General features: G+C 34.3%; 1 pseudogene; it reads left to right on the top strand.

Moving 5' to 3' along the window:
- Window positions 1-908: 908 nt before the first annotated feature.
- On the top strand, window positions 909-21,293 carry LOC148612717 (uncharacterized; annotated as a pseudogene).
- The last annotated feature ends 5,141 nt before the right edge of the window (window positions 21,294-26,434 follow it).

The raw sequence follows: 26,434 nt of genomic DNA, 5'->3' as shown, positions 1-26,434 counted from the left end.
CATTCAGTGAGATTTGACATGTTTTACAAGAAAAACAAGTTAATATTACACCAAAGCTTCTTTCGACTCCTGCCCCCAATGGCTAGGCAGCCTAATCCTCTTGGTCCATGGTTAAGTTTTTTCAAGTATTCGCAAATTGCTCGCGCATAACAGTACTTATTCTTTTATCCATCGAAAAACTTTCGTAAACTACTCTCAATCATTCGTAAATGAATTGTAAAACAATCATATAAAAAATAGCAAACCAATCAGGGATTGTGATTGATTGACGTGCCCTTACAATCGGTTAACGATGTCTTACGGATTGTTCAGGATGCTTTGCGAGCTCATTACGAATAATCAATAAAGATTCGTGGACATTCGTGTAAACATTTTTGGCATGTAAAAAAAATAATCTTCTTTCACAAATCGAAACATATGTCTACGAGTTGCTAAGATTAAATTACGAATTCCGACGATTTAAGAAGCATTGACCTTTTTCCTTAAAATTTGGAATTTCCAAAAAAAATGAATTTTTATGAAAGTAAGCCATTTTATAAAATATGCAGTTCCAAAAGTGAAATGATGGTTTAATTGATTTTTTTCATTCTTGTTTCCATGGTAACGCATCACCTGTAATGCTATTCCACGGTCATAGTATATTTACTGAAAAATCGTATAGAAAAATAATGGCAGCTTCATTATCTGAGTTAAAAACGTTGAATAACGGGGAAATGTATGTAAAAATACCCTTAACTCATTGACCACTTATCTGTTTACAAAATCTAATTTTTATCTCATATAACATGCTAGAAATTGTGAAAAATGCATGAACAGTAGGCCTTATTTTTTCTAAAACGCAACACAATTTTTAAAAAGTTGATATATCTATAAAAAGCAGATATATTGTTAAAAAAATGTTTATAAAAATGGGTAGTTTTTTAAGTATATTGGACTTGTGTCATCTAGAGAAAATTGCGCCATTTTTCTATGAAGAGTTGTCTCCTCTCTTGGAGATATTTACCTTTGGAAAACTCAAAGATAGATGTAAACAATTACCTTCAGCATCATGGAGCAGCAGAAGTGAAGATTTTGCAAATATTTCATGGTTTTGGTGTAGAAATGTTATTATAATGGGAGACAAAACAGGATATTGAACATGTTTGGAGCAATTGCATTAAAAAAATTTGCCTGTGGTGTAGAGTGGAGTATCAATGGAGGCTTTAAAAAAAATTGTAACAATTTTTGTTGGGTTTTAACAAAAGTTCAAAGTTTATTTAGTTTTTGTTTTTAACTTTGTGGCCACAATCACGTCTTTGACAGTGCTGTCAAAACGCACAGATTTTTTTTGGGAGACTTGCACACATTCTCATGTCCATTTGACTCTAAATTCCTTTTATTTTTTTTTTATTTAGATCTTCCGTTTTTTTTCTAAATCTCGCACATTTGCTGGACAGTAATTTGATACGCATTTGACAGGAATTTTATTCTATTCATGGCTAGATTGATGACAAATAGTATATTAAAAGATTTGTCAAGGATCTGGCCATTGGCATTGCCATTGATAGAGAAAAAAATGCATGTGAAACAAGGCCATTGCTTAGAACACCATTAAGGCAATATATGACATATAAACTGGCCCTAGCTCCCTCCTTTGATGTGTGTGACCAAACACCTATCATGGCATTTGTTTCTATCTGACAGACCCATCATGATCTTCTTTGACCAACAGCCTATTCTGTCAGACCGCCAAAAATGTTTGACTAGAGCTGAAACTGTCCATAACTTCTTCTATGAATGTGTGCAATGAAAACCACTACAATATTCAAGACATTCAGTCAAACACCCTAATTTTTTTCTGATATATTTCTCATTCGTGTGCTATCAACAACAGGACTGTATCCAGACATATTGAAAGGGTGGTGCCAACTTTGGTTCCTTAGAAAAAGGGGTTGCTAAGACAGTTATTGTCAATTTTTGCATGAAAATGACAAATTTTCCAAAAAAAATGGGGTTGCAAACTCCCGCGCCCACCCCCTGGATCTGCCACTGAACAGCAGTTATGTAAAATAAAAATATGGTGCTGTCACATGCATTCTGATGTTCAAAAACAAGAACACTGAACAATTTTGTCCACCAATAACTCATCAATTCTAAATATATTAAATAAGATGCCATGTCATTGAAATACTTATTCCTGTGAACTTCACCTATTCAATAGCAGCATTTCCAAGTTACCTTTAGACGTTCAAGCATAAAGGTTTTATGTAGATTGGCATCCAATCAATTCTATGGATACACACAATTTGTAGTAGAATGTTTGTATAAAAATGTTTTAATTACTAATAATTTGTACACGAATATTATTTTTTCAGCCACTCAATTATGCTGCAATTTTGGGCAATTGGACTACATTTCTTGTGGACCTAATGTGAAAGCTGATTGTTGCCACATAATACCTTTGTCAGCATGCACCAAAAGTATACTTTCCCACTGTAGAAATTATCACATTAACTATCACGATATTAATAGAGAGGAGGTATTGCTACGCTATAGAGTAGGGCTGTTTACTACACCTGCAGCACAATGTACAATTTGTCCAAACCATCGCTATAAATTAGGATTAGGATGGAAGGCGGCAAAAAACCATGCATAAGACTTTCTGAATCATCAAGAAAAAGAAAAAGAAGAAAACTTCTGACCAAAGGCACAGTCTCAGCATGGCAGTCTCGCCAATTATGGATAAAAAAGCACATATTTGCTCAGATAGGCTCAGGTAATACTATAAGACTACATATATAGATTGTCCCAACAAAGTAGAAGGTTCGGTTATTGCCAATTTTGGCCTCAAAATTTGAATTTGTTCAAAATAAGATTTTTATCAATTTTGTACATCAGCTAGTTCAATAAGATTTAGGCCAAAACAGAAATGCATCTCATTATTGTAGCATCTGCAAAATTGCCTAAATTATGAAAATCCATAGAAACATGTTCATTCTTGATCTTTATATATATATATTGTGTAGTATTGTGAGATACAACATGTATGTAAATATTTTTAATAAACACGGATATGGCCGCTTCCATTTAAGGCAAAACCAATAAAAAAAAATTATGCAAAAATGCAACAAAATTGAAGATTTCACTAATATTGTATTAATTGTGACCGCTATTAGGTCAAAAATATTCATGATAACGCCAAAATCAGCTGAGATGTATTTACAACACCATTATTCTTTCAAATAATCTAACTAGTATAGACCAAAATAAATCTTTCAACAATGTTGAAAACTGGGGCCAAACTAGGGCCTTACTGAACCTACATGTACTCCTTTAAGAAAGAATAATTTCAAGTCATTAGGTGTCCATGTGCATCCTCCTCTACACCTTTTGCTTTCTTTGAAACAAAGTGTTTTAGAGTCATATATATATATATAGATGCATCTAAGTAGCACTACAATATCAATGCAAACTGAGAATTTTTTCTATCTTTTAATAGCCATATGGCATATTTTAGAGTTCATTGATTTGGTTAGGATTATGTACAAATTGGCCTTATTTAAGGTTATTGTCAAACTACTGTAAGCCAGCCATTTCTCAGCAACTTCGTGTACTAGAATTATGTAAGAGTAATCAAGGGAACCAAGGTTATAGCGGTAATCAAAAGAATGTAATCCAGGGACAAACACCCGACATGGAAAACAGACATACACAACAAAGAACATACAGTAACTAAAATCATACATACAAAGTAACAAAAGCAAATGAGCAACTCGGACTCCATAACCTTACATACATATACATCTTTGGTAGTTTATGATCATCCAGATGACATTAAGTCAACATGACTAATATTATATGGTTCAGTAACTTCTGTCATGTCTTAAATTTTATGTTGGACTTCGCCATTTCTCAACAACTCTTATATGTAAGTACTAGATCCAGAGTTAAGTCAACTTACATACAGATGAATCATTCAGGCTCATGTCCAGGTATTTCAGAAGGGTTGTGAATGCATTGGTGAACATGTAATGGGTGCGGATGCAGAGAAAAAAGTCGTTTTGACAAAAAAATCCCTAGGAATTTTGAATATTTCCTCTGGTTAGGGGCCTGTTATTTGTAGTTTCTCAGGATCAAGATCACTGTGGCCTATGTCTTTACAGTTCAGCAACATGGTTAAATTTTGAGTTCAACTTAATTATGATTGATCAACTTTTCACTTTCAAGTTTTATTTTCTTAAGACCATAACAAGGGTAAGTGAATTACTCATGTTTATTGACATTATTTACTTCAATGACATGTGGGGGAAACGAGACATACTCTGTTATCCTAGATATCATTTTTTTTTCTGAAAAGAAGATGTTACATGTAGTAAGCTATTTTGTTATATCGTGATAATGATGTTATCTTTCACTTAGAAGCAAGCTGTATTGTAAAGTACAGGGGTCTTGGGTTTATGTTTTGGACAACATTTTTTTTTGTGTAAGGGACGCAGACATTCATTGAGTTTTTCAAGGTGCTGCGAAAAAACTTATGTCCTATTTATTTAACCTTACTTTAAGTACCAGAATTGTTTTTAAATCTCAACTTTGAAACAAATACTTTTAAGATTGTTTTTGTTTTACATTAGATAATAGATTTGCAATTTCTATATTTATGTATAGGTGTATGCTCGTTTTGTCGAAAAGAGATGCTGAAAGAAATTATACCTATACAGAATGAGGAGCAAAATGATCAAGCAGATTATAACTTGGTAACTTATTATCAGATGTGTAGCATTTCATAGTAATCCCATTGTCTTTCTCTCCCTCTGTTGCTGAACATTTCCTAAGTTGAACATAGGAAATGATGACAGACTGACAGACTTAAATGACAATGTGCAATTGTATGATGAGGCAAGTTATAGACAAGTACGCATTGGCATTGGCCAAATTCAAATAAGGTTTATACATGACATTAAGCATCAATATACAGGAAGTTTATCAATTTATAAACAATTTATACTAGTATTGGTCTAATATTGAAATGGTTAGTAGTCAGTGTCATATAATTTACAAAACTTTGGCCAAGTGAACTTACAATTCATCAGCCAACAAATACAGAACCTGAATCAATCTGTGCAACAAAAATTGCAATCGGTCATCGATCACTAATCCGTCTCTGATCATTCATAGATCCGTCAAACCGAATTATTAGACTAATGATTGCATCATGTGACCAGAGAGCAGTCAATGTATATTTTATAGATTCCGTTTTATTTGTCAATTTTCACATATTTACATAATACAATAGATTTAAACATCAATTAATACTTTTATTTTACATTTGATTTATTTTTAACAGATCATCCGTCATTTAACATAACAAAACTGTGATCAGATCAGTCACCGGTCATCAGTTATCGTTCCGTCAGCGATCAACCAATCAACGATCAGTCAATTCTCTGCATGGATGGGTTCAGGGACTGTACATTGTAAACAGTACACATATGTCATCTTATCCTTTAGTTTCTGAAGAAAAGCTAAGAAATTATCTGAAATCACGTTTCACTTCCTTACAATATACCAGATATTTATTCTTTCTGTGTTCTTTAGATTACATTTATTTAAAGCCTAGGTGTACAAACTGGTGTTGAGAAGAGTTTTCACATTTAAAGTAGTGAATTAACAGATATTAGATCTTTTTTTGCCTATCACAAATTTTCACTCTATTACATTATTCTCTAGCAAGATGATTGTATGGAAGATGAGAGTACCTGTATTACAGCGAATGAGGATGAGTTAGATACATTTAACAATAACTCCACTGATCATGTAAGTGTAGTTCCTGTTAAATTGAATGATAATCTCCCCATTAAGAGGTTTTGGGGGTTTATAGGTTTCAGTGTGTCTGTCTTAATGTATAGCTTGGTCCATCTATCTGAACTATTGTTGTGTCGACAACTCCTACATTTCTAAATGGATTCTTTTGATATTTTGTGTAGTGTTAAACCACATAATTTGTACATAATGGCAAGAATTTAATACAGACAAATTTTCAAAAGTTTTTGCCATTTGGTATTAGAGGTTTCTGTACCAACTTATGCCTACAACTCATTCTTGGTATGTCGATAGATTCTCTTGAAACTTTGTGTAATTTCAAATCACTTTGTAGGCATATGCATAAAAGCAGGAATTTAGATTTAGATTGATTCTTGCTGTGGTCATTTGCAATTTGGTGTTTCTTCAATTTATTCTGGTTCCATGTCGTTTTGACACCCCCTCCTACATTACTTGATTAATTCTGTTAAAATTTTGTCAAAAACTTTCAATAGAAGGTGGTAGGCAGCCAAAAGGTACGAAAGCTTGCGAATGACTTCTATATGTTATGTGGACAAAAAATATAAAATGATGATGTGTCATCCCAGAACTTTTCAGTCATGTAATCTTAAAACCAGACCTCAAAAACGTAAAATTGGCGTCCTGAGCATTTTACTGATTAAAGTATATATATATGATAAATTCGAATATTAGAGAAGAAATTTGTTGAAAAGAAGACTGAACATCAACTTTTTTCATCTAGCATCATACATTGGTCCATGGCCTAGATATAAACGAAGCATTCTCAAAGATTCTGTCGGTTTGTCATAATAGATGCAGCAATTTCACAGAAAAGTAGGTCACTAAGTCATTTCTAAGTATGAAATTTTGAAACTGTTTGCCTCAATACGAGTAAAGCAATTGATTTTTGTACATGTGTAAACAAACGTATCGAATATTGAACCTTTGCGGACTCGGTGTAGGTTTGATACCCCTCTGCCCTTTTTTCCGATTTTGAAAATGTTGGTCGGTGTATTATGTTTAAAAATGTTGGCAGAACTATTTTGGACGAAAACCGGGACCAGAACATTTCAAATAAAATGCCTACCCATCCTGAGAAAATTCAATAGTCCTTTCCTAATCGCTTAGGAAATTTAAAAAAATATACACTACCCCTTCAAAACCCCAAAAAGGGTACAAGCTTCACTTTGATTATTTCTGTTAAAGAGTGATCAAGTAAACCCAGAGTCTAGCGGAATTCATAAGAATGCAGTCCAGTGATAAAGACTAGACACAGACACACACAACAAAGAATATGAAATAACCAAAATAACACGTACAAAGAAACGAAAGTAAATTAGCAACTCGGACTCCACTAAAAACTGGAAGGATTGACCAGGTGCACCGGTAGTTTGTCAATCGTTTTCCTTTCCCATCGATTTCTAAGTGAAAGTCAAGGTACAAGGCTGACCTTACAGTGCCTGTAGTATCCTTTAGCGCAAATTCTTTGGGGTAAATGCGATGTTTAAAATCCCCGAAACTAGGGTTTTTAAACGATAATACATGTACGTCATCCATTTTGCGGACCCTGTGATCATAGGATCTGGTTAAACATCTTCCTCGGTATATTTGTAAGATGATTTAATTGGAATTATTTTTTACACAGTAGGAGGAATCTTTAACAAGTACTCGGCATCTGTATCTAGGTAAACCATCTTTTCTGGACTAAAAACGATATGTAGTGTTTTTTAGGTCGGGATTTTAAATGAGTAAAAGAAATAGAAGTATAAAGGGTAGAAAAGTCATAGGTTTTAATAGTATTGAATTTTGAAAATAATCTTGAATTCAGGGTTTCAAAAGACCTAACGACATTTTCATGATCCACATTCAATTAATACCACTACGGTAATAACGGGTGTCGTGGTAAGACAGGAGGCCCTCTTTCACAGCCTTGAGTATAGAAGTTAGACGTTTGGAAAGAGGTTTGGTTGTACATTTTAAAAATCTAGCAATGAAGCGTTGATTGCTTGGATTCTTGTGGAGTTTTGGAATCCAGTATGTAGGCGGTAGATCCCATTCATCGTCTTCAGTAAAAAGACACTAAGTGGATAGCAAAAATTGCAACAAAAATAAAAGATTCGGTTAAACTCCTATCTAAAAAGAACGCTCAAAAGGCAAAACATGTATTTATATTTCCTATTAAATTGACATCTAAACTTTAAAAATTTACAATTTAAGAAACAAGTCACGGAATCTTCATATTTTTCATGATTATTGTACCACAGGCTGACAGTTCGACATATATGGCCAGCCCGTGATAAAACAGTGATAAAATACACGCCATTGCTTCCGATATTGAACAAAAGTCAGTAAAATTGGGTAAAACTTATCTATGACGTCGGAAATAAGACGTATATGACATATACGGCATATGGGCATATGTTTATTATAGATTTACCACGGTTATGATAACCAAGTAAAGAGCATTTTAGAGTTTTAGACTAACCCTTACTTTGTCTGGAGCCGAATAAATTGGTTTTTTTCGATTTACATATTACAATATGTTGATAGTTCTATTTAGTATGTATCCATATGTGTTTAAAATGTCTTTAATTGTTACCCTAATTTTTTAACGCTGAGAAAAAATGATTAGTGACTAAACAATGAAAATATTTAAATTACATTGATAACTAATGATATACATGAAAAGTAGTTTCATAATTACCAAACTATGGTAACATAAAATATATCTAATATTCGTATAATAATTAAGGAATGACTTTTAACTTTTACGGTCTATGAAGGAATAACCATGGGCATTTGGGTTATTTCAAATGAACCGAAAAAGTACAAGAGGCTCCCAGGAGCCTAAATCGCTCACATGGTTGAATTTTGTCTTATAAGGGCAATAAATTTAACATTAAGTTGCCCAACAATTTTGACTCAAAAAGACTTTGGTAGGATTTATCATAAGGATCATTTTAGCAATTGGAAGTTTCTTGTTATCTATCACAGTTTTCAAGATATTGGCTGAAAACTGTAAAAACAAAAAACAAAAAAGTCATTTTACTCCTTTCAAGGGCAATAACTCTTATAAGGTGTCGTCTGACAACTTTTATGCCTCAAGACTTTTGTAGTCCTAAAAATAAGGATCATTTCAGCTCTGGAAGAAATTGGCTAAACCTAACGGTTTTGGAGATATATGCGGAAAACTACCATCTGACCTCTATGTTCTGTTTTTAGTAACAGCGGACATGTTTTTCACAAAGCCAAAAAAAAATCTCCACATCAGCTCTATGCAGAATACCTCAAGGAATATTCATACCAAGTTTGGTTTCAATTGGTAAAGTAGTATTAGAGGAGAAGATTTTTGAAAGAAATAACATTGGAAATAGCAAAAGCTGTTGAAAAGGGCAATAACTCCCACATAGCTTAATGGATTAAAATGAAAATTCGACAGCAGATAGATCTCATTATGCTAAACACATTTACCCATGTCAAAATTTAACTAAACTTAACTATTTTGGAGTTATATGCGAAAAACTACTATCAGACCCTTGTCTTCTATTTTAGTAACGGCGGGCATGTTTTTCGACGTATCAAAAATTCACACATTAGTTCTTTGCAGGATACCCCAAGATACATTCATACAAGTTTGGTTCCAATTGGTCAAGTAGTTGCAGAGAATAAGAGTTTAGAAAAAATGTTAACGACGACGACGGCGGACGCCAAGTGATGGCAATAGCTCACCTGGCCAGGTGAGCTAATAATGCGTCATTCCTTATAATTTGATTTGAGTACCAAAATTCAACAAGTGAATCTTTAAAAAGTTTGATGACGTCACAGTCATTACAAATTTTGGTCTATGAGATAAAAACGAAATGTTTTGTTCAATCAGAAACCGTATTACTTCTGAAATTAAATTATGTGACAATATCAGGGTAAAAACCTTTACAGAATATAAATGAGAGAGTGTAATCAAAATTTTAGCGGAAATCAAATGAATTTAATCTAGAGACAAAGGCGAGACACGGAAAACAGACATACACAACAACGAACATAAAATAACCAAAATAATACATATAAAGTCACAAAAGTAAATGAGTGAATGAGCAAAATATGTATGATACAAATGCAACTTACTCTTCAGCACAACAGTAGAAAGTGACTGAATGTATCAAGATGTACATGTATCATAAATTCCCAGGGATTACTATTGAAGTTTAGTATGAGTTTAAAATAAGTCTAACGGAATACTTTTTAATAATATTTTAATTATAATTAATGTTAAACTACTTCTGACGCCCCATTCTCAAATAAAGTGATATGACCTCTGTATTTGTTCTTCAAATTTAAATTCAATGCATAAGTGCCTCGAATAAAGTTCCACAATTTATACAATTAGCCTCCCCACTTTTTATACATGATGTCGTAATGCAAACAGAGCTCTACCTGCATACATGAACATCTACAAATTTGACAATACAAGAAAGGCTCTATTTAGGTTTAGTAGCTGTTGCCTATACGCAATCAAAACATGTATTGTTATTGATATGAGAATATGTGTAGACGTCATATTTATCAACACAAACAGAAAGGTGCGTATTTTTTTAAATGCCGATAAAATAGACAATAACCATGCACTGACTTAACGTAAAACTGATATACGGATGAGGTCAAAAACCGCGTGAAAATGCGAGGCTATACCGAGCATTTTCACCGGTTCGAGCTGAATTCGTATTTCAAAATCTGTGTCGGGTCAGTGCACTGTTATTATCTTTATTCTGCAACAAAATTTAAACGAATGTAACTGACAACCATGATTTGACCCACAAAATAATACTCCGCCACCGAGGATCGAACCCTAGACCACTAGGTAATTAGCGACAAATCGAGCCAATAATCCTGCTATTCAAACCTCGCTACCTTTAAAACGCAAATAGGCCGTCCTGTTACACTTCACCCACCTCAAGATTCTTCGTACCACCAAATTGAACGATTTGACTCACAAAATTATATTCCGCCACCGAGAATCGAACCTTAGACCGTCCGGTGACAAGCCAGCGACAAACCGATTCAACTTAAATGAAGTAATCCTTTCGCCAAGTCAATTAACTGGCAGTCCATATAAAATTCAGAGACAACCTATGGTAGAAACGAGTTATTGTGTAGAAAACCCACCTAATAAACGATGATTTCTTGATCAACATATGCTATAATTTTACGTAACAACACAGTCCTTTCCGTATTCAGATCTATATATTTTTTTTTTGGACTTCACTTGATTATGAAACGGATACGTGTTCGGTAATTTTGTTGTTATCCTTATTTTGAGAAAACCATGCATTCATCTCGCACTAAAGTCAACTAAACCAAACCAAATCAAGAAAGATCTCTTGCAAAGTGTCAATTTCATATACAATCCACATACATGTAGTATTTATCTTGAGATTGCAACAAATGAATGCCAAATTATGAATGGTTATGTGATCAGTAATTGTTTTTGAATTAGAAATGAAAGTGAATTCGGTGGGTTTTGAACATGCATGAAAATATAGTAAAGACTGCTAATAAAATATCCCCATACCCACTACAAGTATGCTGTCCTGCCACACGAAAACGAGCAACTTTTTTTTTATTCTAAGAGGACGATATTCTGGCTACTAAAAACAATGTAACGTTCGTGACGTAACAACAGAAAAGTTGTATTCAGTCCGTGACCGTATATCAGTGCGACAACCAGAAGTGCACATTAGGTCCACTATCAATCGGAATTACTCGGCCATTTCCGCTACACTAAAAAATAACCTCGGATGCAGAAAGAAGATAACATTTGCCGGAATTGTAGTCATATGCGAATCAAAGTAGTTCTATCTATCAGGTGGCGCTAAAAATTTTAGTTGAATATCACTAGAAATAATGACTAACAACTCTTTCGTGAACTTTTGCGCGAAGTGAGGAGCTAAGAAAAAAATAATGGTAAAAAAATCAACCAGTTTAACTATAATTTTAGAATTGGATCGGTCAAATTCCGGACAGATCCATCCGCCTAGTGCTTCCGAGGTTTTTCTTTTGTGTAACTAGAAAGGCTGAAGTATTCTGATTGGGCCCACAATGAGATCTGCCCTAATCAGTGACATTCCGCGAGGTTAGGACTATTTCGTGTGTGCTGGGTGTTCGAAAAAAGGCGTTGAAAATGACATCATGTTTAAGCGATTACTGTGCTATATCCATTTGACGGAAATCTATGATTTGTTTCGCCATGAAAAATTTAGATCTGTTGAAATTAGTCTTTCTTTTTTTTCTTGTCTAGATTAGAAAAAAACATAAGATTAATTTAACTTCACTTTATCGTCAAATTTTAGGTCTACTAAACTCTACTAAACTGTACCTTAGCAATGGTCAACATACTTTTAACTTACCTTTTATTTCTAATTTTTCTGTCAAATGTGGATTAAAATGTCGACGCTTATATTGACGATTGCCAACATTTGGTGCCCTTGTGTGAAATATATCGACGTCAAATACAGTTTTTTATTGATATTTATATTATATTTGCATATGTTTAATACATAAATTATTATTCTGATGACCTAAATACTTTTTTATCAAACATTATTCACTTTTCTTGGTAAAATTGATTTAAAATTGAATGTTTCATTTTTTTTTTGTTTATGTCTCACCGGTATGTAAATGCATTTACCGTTACGGTAGAACTATGCAAATGTATACGTATATTGCTCCAGCTGGTTTCCTTGAATTCGCTTTCATAGTAAATCAAAAACATATAAACCAGCAAGACGAAAACTATGCAGCTGATCTATTGACTAGTCTGCAGCTTACAAGTGAATACATGTACGTCTAGGTACATTTTAAATGCAATTGTAATGTTTACATTATAATTCACTCTCTTGGTGGGAATAATTCAATAAATAATATTATATAGACTAACTCTGTAAAGTGATATGTAATGGTCTCAGTTCATATTTTTGTGCAGGCAGGATGTCTTAATTGACGTAAGATGAAGGTAACAGACCGCCGTCTGCGTGTATAGGGAGGCTTACATGTGTTTTACTGTGCGCCCGTAAAAACAAAATCCTCCAAGTAAACACACAATAGAGAGAAATAGTAGACCATTGACACAAATACGTTTCAAAAATCCCCAAAGAACTCCTTGGTATGCTATTCGTTTATTAACAAAGAATACCCGATCTCCGAACTGGAACCAATTCAGTGACCTGTTCCGCCTGGTACATTCAGATGAGACGACAATGCACTTTGGGAAAATCAGAAGTACCCTACCCTTTTTGGCTAATATAATTGAAATGTTTAACACGCCTAGTTTGATTGACAAAAGTATTAGATAATAACATGTCCAACTGGATTCAGTGAAAATTCGTGTATCTGCTTCATGAGGAAAGAGGTTACATTTTGGGATGTCTTACAAAAAAGCCTCTATCGTCTTTAAAAGCCACCATGCCATTCCTTTGGTACGTTTTTGGAATGATTCAATCAGTCGAATAATGAGAAGAAAAATGTTGAAAAATGGCAAATTGAAGCTGTCAGTACAGGAAGAAAAAGTTATTCAAGTCCTCCTTGATTATTTGGATAATGGTAAGAACTACCAACTTGTCCCGTCATACATACATGTAAAATCCCCAGGAACGAATTCAGGCAGCGCCATTATCTCCAAAACCATTAGGTTTAGCCAAATTCTGACAAAGTGTTCAGCATGATGAGATCTATCTGTGGTCAAATTTTCATTTTAATCTGTAAAGCCATGTTATTGCCCTTTTCCAGGTTTTTTTTTTTGCTATTTTTAACGTTATTTCTTTCAAAGATTTCCTCCTCTGACACTACAAGTGGAATCAAACTTGGCATGAATGTTTTTTTTTTTTTTTTTTTTTTTTTGAGGGTATCCTACATAGAACTGATGTGGGGATTTTTGATCCTATAATGTTGTGTTTCGGGGTCTTATAGGGGGATGTGCTTTATTTTATTGTTTCTGTTTCTGTTTCTGTTTATCTCAACTTCATAATTTCTTTTCTGTTGGGGAACTCGCTTACACAGGTGTTACTTTGCGAGGGATAGGGACTCGGCGGGAGGGATCTTAAACAAACCAAGTTCAATTTTTGGTTCACATCTTTACTCTAAGCACACCAGCTAAGTCAATATATACAATAATAATGATTGATAAAGTTACAATAATAAAGATTATATATAATTCAATTTATTTTTTTAAACATTAAACATGATTAAACATTAATAAGGACACAAACTTTGAGCTGTATTTTGTTTTTTGAAGTACTTATTTTCAAATATAAATAACTGAGTTAAATACAGCTTTGTCTTGGTTCAAATTAGTTTATTTAAAGAAATACTTTTATCTTAACAAAGAGTAATCAAGGGAACCAAGGTTATAGCGGTAATCAAAAGAATGTAATCCAGGGACAAAGACTAGGCATGGAAAACAGACATACACAACAAAGAACATAAAGTAACTAAAATCATACATACAAAGTAACAAAAGTAAATGAGTAACTCGGACTCCACTAAAAACTGGGAGCATGGACCAGGTGCACCGGTAGGGTAAGCGTCCTCTGCTTTTCTAGAAACACCTGCCGAGTTGCTCATAAAAAGTCAAGTCCGGGGTAGACAAACGAGGAAAGGTAAGCTATGACCCGTTGAATAAATCAGTTTTCATGGTGCTGATGGATACATCATAACGATGAATGCTTTAACAAAATAAATAATATTAAAATCATCCGAAATAAATATGCACCTTAAACAAACCAAGTTCAATTTATAGTTCACATCTTTACTCTTGTCACCAGCTAAGTGACAAGAGTCCCTTTCGTTGAACTTAAATAGTGAGAAACTTAAATAGTGAACTGGTCAGGTGCCTTAAGCCAAAGTATACGTTGTCCAAAATATTGAATAAGTATTTATTTCCTAAAGAAGTTTAAGTCAATAAGAATAATACTTTTTGCCCTTTAAGAATTATGTAATATTGTTTTGATTTAGCAATACATATTCTATATACCCTGAGTTTATCTTAAAGACATTTTTGATGAGTATTCTGATCTTAATTATCGCTTTTATTATTATCACTTATGGCAATAAACAATATGAATCATATTAATATATAAAACTGACATTTGTCATTGAAGGAAATCAAATCTAAAATATTAGCGGATATGTAAATTGAAAATAAAACATTACTTCTTAACTTTGATCTTCTAATTTAACCAATCTCTCATTTAAATGCTAGAAATCTTTCAATTCATTTAATTCGTAATTTATACCCAAATTCCAACCTTATAATCCGTTGAAGAACATGGTCATCTTTACTAAAAATAGTTTTTCGCATATATCTCCAAAACCGGTAGGTTTAGCATAAATATTTCAATTGCTGAAATGACCCTTATTATAAGGCCTTCAAAAGTCTTTGAACTTTGAAAAGTTGTCAGGCGACTCCTTATAAGAATTATTGCCCTTGAAAGATGAAAAATGACCTTTTAACAGTTTTTAGCCAATACTTTGAAAACTATAATAGATAGAAAGAAACTTTCAATCGCTGAAATGATCCACAAGATAGTCCTACTAAAGTCAAGTTGAGTCAAAATTGTTGGACAACTCCTTGTTAAATTTATTGCTCTTGAAAGACAAACTTTAAAATCGCATCTACCACAAAGGACTTGAGATAAAGGATACTACAGACTCTGTGAAGTCAGCCTCATATCTTGACCTACACTTAGAAATCGATGGTAAAGGGAAACTATTGACCAAACTTTACGACAAACGTGATGACTTTTCATTCAGAATTGTCAACTTTCTTTCCTTTCATCTGTGGCAACATCTCTTCAGCACCTGCGTATGGGGTGTTCATATCACAACTTATACGTTATACCAGAGCTTGCCGAAACTATGCAGACTTTTTGTATCGCACTAGAACTCTAATAAATAGGCTTCTGGAACAGGGTTATGTTGCTACAAGATTGAAGTCATCACTATAGAAGTGTAGTTCCTGTTAAGTTGCATGATAATCTCCCCATTAAGACGTTTTGCGGGTTTATAGGTTTCAGTGTGTCTGTCTAAATGTATATCTTGGTCCATCTATCCATCTGAACTATTGTTGTGTCGACAACTCCTACATTTGTAAACGGATTCTTTTGAAATTTTGTGTAGTGTTAAACCACATTATTTGTACATAATGGCAAGAATTTAATACAGACAAATTTCAAAAGTTTTTGCTATTTGGTGTTAGAGGTTTCTGTACTAACTTATGCCTACAACTCATTCTTGGTATGTCAATAGATTCTCTTGAAACTTTGTGTAATTTCAAATCACTTTGTAAGCATATGCATAAAAGCAGGAATTTAGGTTTAGATTAATTCTTGGTGTGGTAATTTGCACTGACGTGTTTCTTCAACTTATTCTTTTTTTTTTTTTACAACCCCCCTTCCTACATTACTTGATTAATTATGTTACAATTTTGTCAAGAACTTTCAATAGGAGGTGGTAAGCAGCTATTTCCCCCTCCCCCTTTTAGAACAAAATAATAAATGCTCCTCATGATTTCCTTTAGATTTTCTGCTTCATTCTTCATGACTTTTTAAAATTTTTAATAAAATATTATTTACTCTTATGAAATTATGGTGGCCATAACTAAAGAATAAAGATAGGGATCACACGACAAACGACCAAAAATTTGTATCGCAAATTTGACAGTTCTAGCGTCGTTGGGAATTTTTTAGACCTTTCTATACGTTTACATATCTTCCCTGTATCAATTTGATCCGATGGAGCAGGTTGCGAGTCGTCGCATTCTGAGACGTTGTATAATATTGATTTGTTGTGACATGCATCATTAATTTGATCCTCTATCCTACATAATAACATCTAAATGAACTGTTCCGTACTACCATACATCGTGTACTAAGTTACAGCTCGAGATTAATCCTACGAGGAGGAATGACCCGGCCAGCGAAAGCAATATTTTATATAGCCTAGCTGGCCGAGTGGTCTAGGGCGCTGGACTTAGTGCAGGCGGTGTTGCCATAGATGTCACAGCGGTACAAGTTCGAGTCCCGCGGAGGGAACGACCAAAAATTTGCATCGCAAATTTGACAGTTCTAACATCGTTGGGAATTTTTCAGACCTTTCTATACGTTTACATATCTTCCCTGTATCAATTTGATCCGATGGAGCAGTGTAGCGAATAGAGTCGTCGCATTCTGAGACGTTATATATATATGTATATATATATATATATATATATATATTAAATTTGTATTATTTCAGGGAAGTTGTGTTAGTAGATTTGAGGAAAATGGAGACGATACTGAGATTGACACCTCTAATGCATGGAAATCAGATGATTTGTCCAATATGGTGGGTTTACCATAATTGCATAAGCTGTGTCTATATTTCCGTTTTGATTTTGCATCAACTTAACTTTTAAAAACACCAGCAAGCATGAAGAAAAAAAAAACATGACTAAACTAACAGTAGGCTCTCAGAGAACTTTAATTGCTCAACTGGAACATCAGACATGACTTAAATAAAAATATCATTGAAATCCGTAGTCTTTGACATCTAAATGGACAAATGCATTCATTTTGAAAACAGCTGCTTTATTGAATAGGCTAGATCAGAAAATACAGTAAATTGCTAGAACTTACAATTTTGGTTCAATCACTATTAAAATTCTGGTCCCATTGAATCAATATTTAAATAAGAAATCGGTACCCACCTTCCCTATTTTTAACAGACTTGAACCAGGAAAGACATATATTGATTCCTTTGTCTGACCACACATTAAATTTTATTAAGGGTGTCACCTACATAAGTACATTTTGGGACACATTAGATATTTTATATGATAGCATGTGACTCAGAGTGAACAATTTCAAAGATGTTGAAATAACTTTCTAAGAACATAAATTTTGTTTGTCATCAAATCAATATCCACAAGTGCAAGAGCTTTTATCACACACAATGGTCCAAGGGATATAACACCTAGATAGACATTCTAATTGTCAGATATTGCTTCATGTTTCTCATTTCACATTTTTCTCAGCATCTATACGATGGTGGATCTAGATACTCGATAATTAGCGAACAGATTCTCGTTGGTGTGACATATAGACACAAATGATTTTGATCCCTCAAGATTGCATTTTTTTTTTTTTTTTTTTTTTTGGTTGACTTTTATCAGTTGTGGTCACAATCAGAATAAACCTCTCAAGAAGATTCACAGGGAAGTTGTTGGACGCCAGATAGTCAAGATAGTTCGAGTCAAGAGGAAAACCCAAACGACATGAATCGTGCAACGCTTGACAAATTCTTGTCTTCTTGCAATGCAAGCCCTTTAAAGAAGCAGCTACAATGCAACTGGAGTGATGCGTCAGAAAGAACCAAGAGAGATTATATAACAAAAGCTAAAAAAGTTACGCATGAGATTCTGAATGTCATCGCTTCTGGACAAGCTGATCTTCTTTCTGAAGTACTTCTTCGGTCTACTTCCAAACCACCAGGAGAGAAGATGCTTCAACTTATAACTACAGCTTACACTGATTCATCAGATTGGGGGACACAAAGACAGATTTTGTCTTTGGTTGCACATGACTACTCCTTACAAGACATAAGAGTATACTTTCCTGACTTGTCAAAGTACAAATACACTGCTGCAAGAAAACATGCTATGTCGTTAGGGTCTGGACAACCTGCTACAAATGCTCCTATAGTAGAGAAGGTTTAACTGACCAACAAGTAAACCACTTTATGGAATCCATTATGTCCCCATGCATAATGACTGATGCCCCATATGGAGAAACTAAGTTGAAAACTGCATCTTGAGAAGTATTTGAAGTTGCAAAGATAATATTGAACAGTGTCCGAACCCGTGTCATTGAGCAGTACCAGTTATTCTGTTCTGAAATAATTTTTTTCAGATTTTGCCAGTAGAAGATCATACTTGAGAATTTTACAAGCTGTTGAACCCAATGTTAGAAAATCAATGAAAATCCTCGACAATTACGCAGCTGATGGTGCTAAAGCCATAGATGACTTGAAAAAAATTGCAGAAGTGTTAGCAAAATTAGGGATGAGTTCCGAGTGGCAGGAAATGGTACAGAAGTCCTTAACAGCAGGGAAACAGTATCTTAAACTTGAATATAATGTACATGTAAGTTTAAGAAAAGATGTCAAAAGCCAGATTGGTCATCAAACTATAAGCAAAAAACCATGAAAAAGACAGGGTAACAGTAAATTATAGTGTTTAATAACTTATCTTTTTCTACTCAAATACAACCAGCTTTGTTGCAGGATGCATAAAATTTATATTACAATTACTACTAAGCTATTTTTAGCTCACCTAGCCTAAAAAACATATGAGCTTTAGAATTTAATTGGCGTCTATCGTCATCCGTACATATTTTTAAAAATCTTCCCCGAAACTGCAGAAACAAATTTCTTGAAACTTGGCAGTGATGATCCATGGCATGTATGCTTCAAAAGATCTTCATTTGATTTTGATCCTATAAAAACCATGGCCGCTATGGCTAATAATATCTCAAAATGGTAACAGATAGCAGAAATCTGAGATTTCATGGTCACCGAACTACTGATTTGGGAGTTATTGCTCTTTTGATGCTGATTTTACCTATTCTTTTGCAGTTTTTGGTTATTCATTTGAAAAGTACATGTATAGCAGCTAGCTTGGCAATTTAAACTAAATTATCATTATAAAAATGGTGCAAATTTCCGAAGTTTTCTTGTTTTGCCTGTTATTTTTCAAAAAGCTTCTTCTCTGAAACTACAACACAGATTTCTTTTAAATTTTGCATGAATGGTATACGGCATGTTGTCTATATATCCTCATTTTGCTATGATCCGTTTACATATATTTTCATATTTGAATATACTTTTTGTACAAACATATTTAGAAGTGTAGCGTACGAAATATCTAGAAATTGCTGTTTTTATATTATATAGAAGTTACTGCACTTTATTATGTTTTCCAATCTTAAGGGGTTGGCCCCTTAGTGTAATCATGCCTGAAAGTTTTATAGGAACTTACTAACTAGTTATGATCATGTATATATTTGGTTGCCATTTGTTTTTTTTTTTTTTTTTGTTTACAGTCGCATATAATGAATGAGTCAGAAATTGCGGATCATTGCTGCCAGTTTTCTCTGTCTGACAACTAAAACGAATTTAACATAGAGTGCCAACATACCCATGATAAAGTTTCCACAAAATGCGATGAGAAACAATCAAGGCATCCTCCACCTAAATAACCTATAGGTCTGCATATGAAGAAGATGACACAAAGTACACCATAACTGAGGTATGATACTTCACATTTACAGTTGTCTCAATGTCAACAAAAAGTGGTGCAAGGCGAGAATTTAAACATTGGTAATCTATCGGTTATGAAGCTCACCTTGTTATGAAACATCGTCAGAAATAGAACATATCAATTATTTCTACTTAGTCATTCATTTGCAAAATTTAGGTCATGTAGGTCATTTAGTACTTGTCAGTAAGCAGGTATAGACCTAAACCATTCTTCCTAACCGGACGTGGATGCAGACGCTTGCGAATTGGGCATAAGATAAGCCCTACTCATTTCATTATCTGAGCTAAAATTAAACAGAAAGGAAAAAGAATAACCAGTATACGTTATGTAGCACAAGGAAACTCAGATTTGTGTCAATGGAAACAAGGGGGTGTTACTTTGTGATTGTTGATTTTCACAACAACTCCAACCATTTTTGCTTTACTTATAGAGTGTCAAATCAGTGGAAGATTGGAAGAAATATCTCTTGAGATCAGCCAACAAAGATCGGACAAGGAGCGACATTCTGGCAACACTTACCAGTCAGGATGTACTAATTGAAAGAGATTGGGCCATGAAGTGTCTTCCTATGCATTATAGAGAATCCCAATCTAAGTGATTTGCCAAAAGACTCAACTGGCATATAAGTGTTGGCACATGTTTGGATGATGAAGGAATGAAAATACACACCATCGTCGAGATTTTTGACAATGCATCTCAAGATGGTAAAACCTCAAATGCCATATTGAAAAGCACATTGGACCAACTACTTCAACTGAATCCATCTCTTAAAAGAGCCTTCATTCGATCTGATAATGCTGGTTGTTTCCATGGCTTTGTTGCTATAGCTGAGATTGTAGTGATAAATCAAACATCCTCTCTGACTGTTTCACAAATGGATTTTGCTGATCCCCAAGGTGGGAAATATATTTGTGACAGGCGGGCAGCACATATCAAGTTTTATGTCAGGAGGTACGTGAATGAAGGGAACGATGTTCGTACAGCGGTCGAGTTCAAAGATGCTATTCGACACAGTGGTTTGAAAAATGTGACTGTCATTGTAACTCTACCTCCATCAAATAAAAATCAAAAAGATGTCAAGTCGAAAATCAAGATTATTACTACTCTCAACAATTTTGTTTATGACACCAATGCTCTTCAAAAATATTAATCCACTTGGGAATCACTAACTATATAAGATGAATTTCCAAAATAAGAATGGATCCACGAGTAGGAGAATTAGGATGTAGAAATGAATCCTGGGGACTGGAGGAGGTTGAAGAAGGATCTAATCTAAACGGAGAAATGAGCAAAAACTTTTCTTTGTTTATGCTCACTTTGACAGGGAATTTTTTTGATGTATTAGATAAAATGAACAAATGTGTCAATGTTGTTACTTTGCAAATAGAATTTACTAGAATTTGTCATTTTTGTCTAGAGTAGGCCATTGGTTGAACTTGTTGAAACTGTGCACGTTTTTACAATAAATGATTACCTTTCTCTAGGAATTTTTCAACTATACTAAAGTAAAAACAATTTGGTACCACATGGATTTGAGCAATTTAAGATTCAAATTAAGTTTGAAAGCCAAGGATATAGAGATGAGGTAACTACAGAATATATGATGTCTTCGTCACAAATGCACTTTGAGTACCGGTATTTTTTTTTCTCTCCAAAACACAAATGTAACTAGTGAACCCATACCCCATGAGTACCACTTTTTATGATGAACACTATTGCGTTAAAGCTGAGTGTTTAATACCTGTCTGCTTTCAATAATGTATGTGCATTTCTTTCATTTATTTCAGCATGTTTGTTTCACAAAACTGATAAGATTACAATAGAAGTAACAAGTAAGGTTTTGCAAATAAATAAGTGCTAAGAAATCTGGCCTCATGTTTATATCGTTTTTATGAAGAGATGTTGACATATACATTCACAGCTGCTTCATGCTGCACATACATGTACCAGCACTTGAGAATTATGAATTTTGTTTCATACTTAAGTAGCAGTCCACCTCAGAATCATGCAGTGGGTGATTTATCGATGTCAGTCATTTGAACCAAATTGACTTGCAATATGTAGGATTTAATGGAAAAACAAGAATTAAAAAAAAAATGAAAAATGTTTTCACTGTAACCATAGCAACGACCATTCCTTAGTAACCCCCAATTTTAGGCCTAAAAACTCAAAAACATCACAATTTGAATGTATTTTTTTATATTTAATGATGGAAATTTGTCAAACTACATAATTATATTAATGACGTATGTCTTAGGAGAAACAATTTACAATAAAGTATAAAGCAATTTGATTTGTTTAGATCTGGTTACCAAAGCAACCAAACATTTTTTTGACAATTTGAAATGTACGAAAATAGGCTATGTTCAGACCCGTTTTGCTAACAAGAGCAAGAAGATATTAATAAAATGTATGCATGGATGTGTAGTATGTGCTCTCCACTGAAACATATCAAAAATAAAAAAAATATGCAGCATATCTTTGTTTTTTGCTCATCTGCACCCAAAATCACCCCCTGTAAAGACTTTTCTTCATCTTAATGTTTTTCATACAAACTTTGTCCAGACCATAACTTTTTTGTCTTTTGACCTAGACTTCTAATACTTGGTATTTTGGTATATCCTATCAGGATAGATTGTCGCATACCAGAGTGGGAGACTTTTGTGACCTCAAGGTCAAATAACATACAAATTTTGGCAAAATACGATACATTATTTTGTCTGTACTATTATTTTTGGTCTTTTTACTTAGATATCTGATCTTTGGCATTTAAGTATATCACACCAAGGCAAAGAGTAATGTTTTAGGTAGGTGACCTTTGATCTTGACCTTTGGCCCCAAGGACAAATAACATAAAAGTTTTGGCAAAATACCATAAAAGACTTTGTCTTGGCCATATTGGTTTTTGTCTTTTTACAAAGATATCTGATTTTTGGTATGTAAGTAAATCACATTAAGGTATAGTGTAATGTTCAAGATAGGATAACTTTTGACCTGGACCTTTGACTCCAAGGTCAAATACCATACAAAATTTTGTCTGGGCTAAAATTGTTTTGTCTTTTCACTTAGACATCTGATATTTGGTATGAGATTATAAAACCTGAAGACCAGGCATCACATACTAGGATGGTTGAAATTTGAACTTGACTTTTGACCTCATGCTCTAATAACATACCAAAGTTTGATGCCATTCATACAAAATTTGTCCATACCATAACGCTTTTTGTCTTTTGACCTAGACTTCTAATATTTAGTATGTTGGTATATACTCTCAAGGTGGAGAGTTGCGTACAAGAATAGATGAAAATTTACCTTAACCTGTCGCCCTGTGCAGGTCCGGGTGTTAAAAGAATAGGCCTGCAGCAGCGCTAAGCTTGTTATAAAAGGCGACTAAATAGTGCTCAGAAACCTAGCCGGGGGCAAGGCGCTCTGCTCACAGAACAACTGGGATGTGTGACCCAGGTGGTGGAATTGGGTACCCCTGGCATGTTACATGCTTGGGTTGTCAGGCTATAATACGGAAAACCTGACGGCAAACCATAGTGGTGCACCATGTTGGGAAAGATGTCACGTTCCTCGGACGTTCAAGAACCCTGCTGTGGTATTTGATAGGAGTAGGAACCTTTGTGCTCTGCCACAGGAGGCTAAATTGCCCGACCCTACCTATCCCTCGTTTTTCTCTAGTGGCAATCAAAATTTGTCGACCCTATTCTTGTGTCCCATCCTTTTTTCATTTCATCATCATTTCATGTTCATCGTCTAATATAGCTGAAATATTGCTGCTCGGACGTTAAACCCCAACAAACAAACAAACCTTAACCTGTCAACCTCATGGTCAAATAAGATATATATTTTGGCAAAATACCACCCAAAGTTTTGCCTGACATTTGGTATGTGGGTATTTCACGCTAAGGTTGAATGTCATGTACCAATGTGTGTGACTTTTGAACATGACCTTTGACTTTACGGTCAAATTACATACACAATTGTGGCTTAAGTTAATGACTGATTTCATGCAATATTTCACCTCACAGTATGTCGTAAATGTAAAGAATCACTTGCCCCTTATCACCTGTTTGTGCGTAATTTCAGTAGCAGTACTAATCTTTTACATCTGTTATTGAAGAGTAATCAAGGGAACCAAGGTTATAGCGGTAATCAAAAGAATGTAATCCAGGGACAAAGACCAGACATGGAAAACAGACATACATAACAAAGAACATAAAGTAACTAAAATCATACATACAAAGTAACAAAAGTAAATGAGCAACTCGGACTCCACTAAAAACTGGGAGCATGGACCAGGTGCACCGGTAGGGTAAGCGTCCTCTGCTTTTCTAGAAACACCCGCCGAGTTGCTCATAAAAAGTCAAGTCCGGGGTAGACAAACGAGGAAAGGTTAACTATGACCCGTTGAATAAATCAGTTTTCATGGTGCTGATGGATACATCATAACGACCCACGAGTTCATGATGACGACCATAAAACTTCTGTAGTGATGACTTCATAACCCTGTTCCAGAAGCCTATTTGTTAGAGTTCTAGCGCGATACAAAAAGTCTGCGTAGTTTTGGCTAGCTCTGGCATAACGTATGAGTTGTGATATGAACACTCCATATGCAGGAGCCGAAGGGATGTTGCCACTGATGAAAGGAAAGTTGACAATTCTGAATGAAAAGTCATCACGTTTGTCGTAAAGATTGGTAAACAGTTTTTCTTTACCATCGATTTCTAATTGTAGGTCAAGATATGAGGCTGACTTCACAGTGTCTGTAGTATCCTTTATCTCAAGTTCTTTTGGGTAGATGCGATGTATCAAATCCCCCAAATTAGGATTGTTTAAAAATAATACGTCATGTATATAGCGGAAACCGAGATTGAAGGATCTAGCCAAACGATATTATTTCTTTCTGATCAAATCAGCTATAAAGTCAGCCTCATAAGAGTGAAGGAATAGGTCAGCAAGTAAAGGAGCACAATTTGTTCTCATTGGAATGCCGACCGTTTGTTGAAAAACACGTCCACCACACTGGACAAATATGTTGTCGATTAAAAATTCCAGCATTTTGTAAACATCTTCCTCTGTATATTTGGAAGATGATTTGGAATTATTTCTTACAAAGTATGAGGAATCTGTACCAAGAACTATATATTTGTATCTAGGTGTATCATCTTTTTTTGGAAAAACAACGATGTATAATGTTTTTTAAGTCGGGATTTTAACTGAGTATGGGGAATAGAAGTATACAGTGTTGAAAAATCATAGGTTTTAATGCTGTTATATTCAGATAATAGTCTTGAACTGATTGTCTCCAAAAGATCTTTCGAATTTTTCAGGATCCACATTGAATTAATACCACTACGGGAGTAACAAGTGTTGTGGTAGGACTGCAGACCCTCTTTGACAGTTGTGAGTGTAAAAGTTAAGTTTTGAAAGAGGTTTGGTGGTACATTTTGCAGATCCAGCTATGAAACGTTGTTTGTATGGATTCTTGTGAAGTTTAGGAATACAGTACATAGACAGTAAATCACAATCATCGTCCTTGGTAGAAAGACCAAAAGAGGATATCACAAATGTATGGTTTTCCACAATCTCTTCTTTGGAGAGTGTGGTAGCAGTATAGGTCTTATCACTGCTATTATTTTCTACGTCTACCTCTGATAATAAACATTGGATATAAAACGTTTTGCAGACAAAAACAATGTTGTTTTGGGCTTTGTCTGCTGGTACGACAACATACTTGTCATGTATAGTAGACAATGTTTTTGCTACATCGGGGTCTTTGAAAACTGATGTAGCCTTGGCACTCATTGACCTACATAAAACCCCCATTCGTTTAAAAATTGAAGACCTCACGGCCTTTAACCACTCTGACAGAGAATCAATGTCGTCTTGTTCTCGTTCTCGTGGAATATTTGTTCTCTTAATTTCAAAGGAGAAGAACTCTGAGCTAAAATAATCATACCCCACGCAATGCAGTTGTGCAAGGTATAATTATTTTGAATTAATAAGTTCACCATGATAAGTTAAAAGTCAAATTTACTTTTCGATAATTTTTACCAAAATTACGGGCTTTGTACTTATCAAAATTCACAGAAATAACCGTTTTCCTGACAATTTTTTTATTATAAATTAAACGTGATAAGTTACAAGTTTGTATGGTTTCGCTTCGATGATTTTACCGAAATTGCGGGCCTTGAATTTAGCAAACTTTACAGAAATAAACGTTTTAAGGACTTTTTTCTTAAAAGCTTGCAGATAATGACATGATAAGTTCACAATGATAAGTTA

The sequence above is a fragment of the Perna viridis genome, chromosome 7, assembly GCF_037379345.1.
Source record: "Perna viridis isolate PV_CMFRI_1.1 ecotype Kerala chromosome 7, ASM3737934v1, whole genome shotgun sequence".
Classification (NCBI taxonomy): Eukaryota; Metazoa; Mollusca; class Bivalvia; order Mytilida; family Mytilidae; genus Perna; species Perna viridis.
The sequence above is the reverse complement of the archived record's forward strand: the minus strand, read 5'-3'. Positions and strand labels throughout refer to the sequence as shown.